Here is a 5,595-nt window from a genome sequence, read left to right on the forward strand (position 1 = left end):
GTGCCGCAACAAGACCTAGCACGGACTCGACTAATGTCTGAAGTAGTGCTGGAGGGAACTGACAACATGAATCTTGCAGGGCTGTACATAAATCCGTAAGAGTACGAGAGGGTTGAGATCTCTACTGAACAGCAAAAAATCAAATGGCTCTAAGCGCTATGGACTTAACATCTGAGGTCATCAGTCCCCTAGACTTAGAACTACTTAAACCATACTAACCTAAGGACTCCACACATATCCATGCCCGAGGCAGGATTCGAACCTGCGACCGTTGCAGCCGCGTGGTTCTGGACTGAAGCGCCTAGAACCGCTCGACCATTCTGAACAGCACGTTGCAAGTCATCCCAGATATTCTCAATAATGTTCATGCCTGGGGAGTGTGGTAGGCAGCAGAAGTGTTTAAACTTAGAAGAATGTTCCTGGAGCCACTCTGTAGCAATTCTGGACCTAGGGGGTGTCGCATTGTCCTGCTGGAATGGCCAAGTCCGTCAGAATGTACAATGGACATGAATGGATGCAGGTGATCACACAGGATGCTTAAGTACGTGTCACCTGTCAGAGTCGTATCTAGACGTATCGGGAGTCGAATGTCACCCCAACTGCACACACCCCACACCATTAAAGAGCCTCCACCAGCTTGAACAGTCCCCCGCTGACATGTAGGGTCCATGGATTCATGAGATTGTCTCCATACCCCCACAAGTCCCTCCGCGTGATGCAATTTGAAACGAGACTCGTCCGGCCAGGCAACAAGTTCCCAGTCATCAACAGTGCAATTTCGGCGTTGATGAGCCCAGGCAAGGCGTAAATCTTTGTGTCGTGCAGTAATCAAGCGCACATGAGTGGGCCTTCGGCTCCGAAAGCCCAAATCGATCGTTTTTCGTTGACTGGTTCGTACGGTGACACTTGTTGACGGCCCAGCATTGAAATCTGCAGCAATTTGCAGCAATGTCGCGTTCAACGATTCTCTTCAGTCGTCGTTGGTCCCGTTCCTTCAGGATAGTTTTCTGGCCGCAGGGATGTCGGAGATGTGATGTTTCTCCTGATTCCTGATATTCACGGTACACTCGTGAAATGGTCGTACGGAAAGATCCCATTTCATCGCTGCCTCGGAGATGCTGTATCTGATCTCTCGTACGCCGACTATAACACCACGTTCAACTCACTTAAATCTTGATAACCTGCCATTGTAGCAGCAGTAACCGATCTAACAATTGTGCGAGACTCTTGCTGTCATATGCAGTCGTTGCCGACCGAAGCGCCGTATTCTGCCTGTATTTGAATATATATTTATTATGATGGTATCTGGTCTTTCGGATATGTCCGAAAGAACAGATACCATCGGTGACCAAGCAGCTCCTTAGAATGAAATTACAATGAAATAAACACCCTTAGCGTCAGACGCTCTATCCATCTGTCACCGAGGACAAAAAAATGGCTCTAAGCACTATGGGACTTAACATCTGAGGTCATCAGTCCCCTAGACTTAGAAGTACTTAAACCTAACTAACCTAAGGACATCACACACATTCATGCCCGAGGCAGGATTCGAACCTGCGACTGTAGCAGCAGCGCGGTTCCGGACTGAAGCGCCTAGAACCGCTCGGCCACTACGGTCGGCTCACCGAGGACACAGAGGATAGCGCGACTGCAGGGATTTATCTCTGGTACGCCTCCCGCGAAACCCACATTCTCAACGTATTGTCCCGCACTACATTCGTACCGCCCCCGCCCATTATACTCATTACTCGCGGTGCGTTGCCGATTCCCGTAAGAGTTCGGGCACTGTTTGTGCATTCGCACAGGAAAAGAAGACGGTGAAGTGGCCGGCTAGTCTTAACTATATATTTACTAAGATGGTATCTGTTCTTTCGGACATGTCCGAAAGAGCAGATTCCATCTTAGTATATATATATATATATATATATATATATATATATATATATATATATATATATATATACACTCCTGGAAATTGAAATAAGAACACCGTGAATTCATTGTCCCAGGAAGGGGAAACTTTATTGACACATTCCTGGGGTCAGATACATCACATGATCACACTGACAGAACCACAGGCACATAGACACAGGCAACAGAGCATGCACAATGTCGACACTAGTACAGTGTATATCCACCTTTCGCAGCAATGCAGGCTGCTATTCTCCCATGGAGACGATCGTAGAGATGCTGGATGTAGTCCTGTGGAACGGCTTGCCATGCCATTTCCACCTGGCGCCTCAGTTGGACCAGCGTTCGTGCTGGACGTGCAGACCGCGTGAGACGACGCTTCATCCAGTCCCAAACATGCTCAATGGGGGACAGATCCGGAGATCTTGCAGGCCAGGGTAGTTGACTTACACCTTCTAGAGCACGTTGGGTGGCACGGGATACATGCGGACGTGCATTGTCCTGTTGGAACAGCAAGTTCCCTTGCCGGTCTAGGAATGGTAGAACGATGGGTTCGATGACGGTTTGGATGTACCATGCACTATTCAGTGTCCCCTCGACGATCACCAGTGGTGTACGGCCAGTCTAGGAGATCGCTCCCCACACCATGATGCCGGGTGTTGGCCCTGTGTGCCTCGGTCGTATGCAGTCCTGATTGTGGCGCTCACCTGCACGGCGCCAAACACGCATACGACCATCATTGGCACCAAGGCAGAAGCGACTCTCACCGCTGAAGACGACACGTCTCCATTCGTCCCTCCATTCACACCTGTCGCGACACCACTGGAGGCGGGCTGCACGATGTTGGGGCGTGAGCGGAAGACGGCCTAACGGTGTGCGGGACCGTAGCCCAGCTTCATGGAGACGGTTGCGAATGGTCCTCGCCGATACCCCAGGAGCAACAGTGTCCCTAATTTGCTGGGAAGTGGCGGTGCGGTCCCCTACGGCACTGCGTAGGATCCTACGGTCTTGGCGTGCATCCGTGCGTCGCTGCGGTCCGGTCCCAGGTCGACGGGCACGTGCACCTTCCGCCGACCACTGGCGACAACATCGATGTACTGTGGAGACCTCACGCCCCACGTGTAGAGCAATTCGGCGGTACGTCCACCCGGCCTCCCGTATGCCCACTATACGCCCTCGCTCAAAGTCCGTCAACTGGACATACGGTTCACGTCCACGCTGTCGCGGCATGCTACCAGTGTTAAAGACTGCGATGGAGCTCCGTATGCCACGGCAAACTGGCTGACACTGACGGCGGCGGTGCACAAATGCTGCGCAGCTAGCGCCATTCGACGGCCAACACCGCGGTTCCTGGTGTGTCCGCTGTGCCGTGCGTGTGATCATTGCTTGTACAGCCCTCTCGCAGTGTCCGGAGCAAGTATGGTGGGTCTGACACACCGGTGACAATGTGTTCTTTTTTCCATTTCCAGGAGTGTAGTTAAGGCTCACCGGCCACTTGGCCATCTTCTTCTTCTGTGCGAATGCACAAACAGTGCCGGAACTGTTACGGGAATCGGCAACGCGCCGCGAGTAATGAGTATAATGGGCGGGGGCACTACGAATGTAGTGCGGGAAAATACGTTGAGAATGTGGGTTTCGCGGGGGGCGTGCCAGAGATAAATCCCTGCAGTCGCGCGATCCTCTGTGTCCTCGGTGGCTCAGATGGATAGAGCGTCTGCCATGTAAGTAGGAGATCCCGGGTTCAAGTCCCGGTCGGGACACACATTTTCATCTGTCCCCGTTCACGTAAGTCAACGCCTGTAAGCAGCTAAGGGTGTTCACTTCATTGTAATTGTACTTGAATGCGCATGCCTGTACCAAGTTCCGTCGCAGCGGCGCTAGGAGTCGCTAGAAGAGCGAGGGGGCGCGGGCTGCGCACCGGACACACTCCCACGGCCCTTCCGTCCAGCCGCCAGCGCAAGGTCAGCGCGCGCTTCTTGCAGAGGCCACTTCCTGTGCCCGTGTTGCCAAGTGGCCGGCCTGGCCTGGACCGCGGAAGCCGCCGGATGCCTAGCAACCGGTGCAGCCAGCCGCCGGCCGCACCGCTACGCCTACTGCCCAACGCAGGCCACACTCTCACGTCTGGTCTCTAGTAACGTGCCCCCAGACATGACAGGATGTTACACTTGTCCTAAGGTTCGTTTAAGCAGTTGCCAGAGGGCTCGTGAGAGACCCAACTCGCTTTATTTGTTCATGAGACCCAGAAAATAGTAGATACAGGCTCCCAGGTAGATGACATTTTCCTTGACTTCCGGAAGGCGTTCGATACAGTTCCGCATTGTCGCCTGATAAACAAAGTAAAAGCCTACGGAATACCAGACCAGCTGTGTGGTTGGATTGAAGAGTTTTTAGCAAACAGAACACAGCATGTTGTTCTCAATTGAGAGACGTCTACAGACGTTAAAGCAACCTCTGGCGTGCCACAGGGGAGTGTTATGGGACCACTGCTTTTCACAATATACAGGGTGCTACAAAAAGATACGGCCAAACTTTCAGGAAACATTCCTCACACACAAAGAAAGAAAATATGTTATGTGGACATGTGTCCGGAAACGCTTACTTTCCATGTTAGAGCTCATTTTATTACTTCTCTTCAAATCACATTAATCATGGAATGGAAACATACATCAACAGAACGTACCAGCGTGACTTCAAACATTTTGTTACAGGAAATGTTCAAAATGTCCTCCGTTAGTGAGGATACATGCATCCACCCTCCGTCGCATGGAATCCCTGATGCGCTGATGCAGCCCTGGAGAATGGCGTATTCTATCACAGCCGTCCACAATACGAGCACGGAGAGTCTCTACATTTGGTACCGGGGTTGCGTAGACAAGAGCTTTCAAATTCCCCCATAAATGAAAGTCAAGAGGGTAGAGGTCAGGAGAGCGTGGAGGCCATGGAATTCGTCCGCCTCTACCAATCCGTCAGTCACCGAATCTGTTGTTGAGAAGCGTACGAACACTTCGACTGAAATGTGCAGGAGCTCCATAGTGCATGAACCACTTGTTGTGTCGTACTTGTAAAGGCACATGTTCTAGCAGCACAGGTAGAGTATCCCGTATGAAATCATGATAATGTGCTCCATTGAGCGTAGGTGGAAGAACAAACTAAAATGAGCTCTAACATGGAAATTAAGCGTTTCAGGATACATTTCCACATAACATCTTTTCTTTATTTGTGTGTGAGGAATGCTTCCTGAAAGTTTGGCCGTACCTTTTTGTAACACCCTGTATGTATAAATGACCTAGTAGATAGTGTCGGAAGATCCATGCGGCTTTTCGCGGATGATGCTGTAGTATACAGAGAAGTTGCAGCATTAGAAAATTGTAGCGAAATGCAGGAAGATCTGCAGCGGATAGGCACTTGGTGCAGGGAGTGGCAACTGACCCTTAACATAGACGAATGTAATGTATTGCGAATACACAGAAAGAAGGATCCTTTATTGTATACTTATATGATAGCGGAACAAACAATGGTAGCAGTTACTTCTGTAAAATATCTGGGAGTATGCGTACGGAACGATTTGAAGTGGAATAATCATATAAAATTAATTGTTGGTAAGGTGGGTGCCAGGTTGAGATTCATTGGGAGAGTCCTTAGAAAATGTAGTCCATCAACAAAGGAGGTGGCTTACAAAACACT

General features: G+C 50.5%; 1 non-coding gene across 1 annotated transcript; it reads left to right on the forward strand.

Annotated features, from left to right (window-relative positions):
• The first annotated feature begins 3,596 nt into the window (after positions 1–3,596).
• Trnat-ugu (transfer RNA threonine (anticodon UGU)) lies at positions 3,597–3,671 on the forward strand. The gene has a single exon. It is a non-coding gene; the product is annotated as a tRNA-Thr (tRNA).
• The last annotated feature ends 1,924 nt before the right edge of the window (positions 3,672–5,595 follow it).

Source organism: Schistocerca serialis, chromosome 7 (assembly GCF_023864345.2).
Source record: "Schistocerca serialis cubense isolate TAMUIC-IGC-003099 chromosome 7, iqSchSeri2.2, whole genome shotgun sequence".
In the NCBI taxonomy this organism is placed as follows: Eukaryota; Metazoa; Arthropoda; class Insecta; order Orthoptera; family Acrididae; genus Schistocerca; species Schistocerca serialis.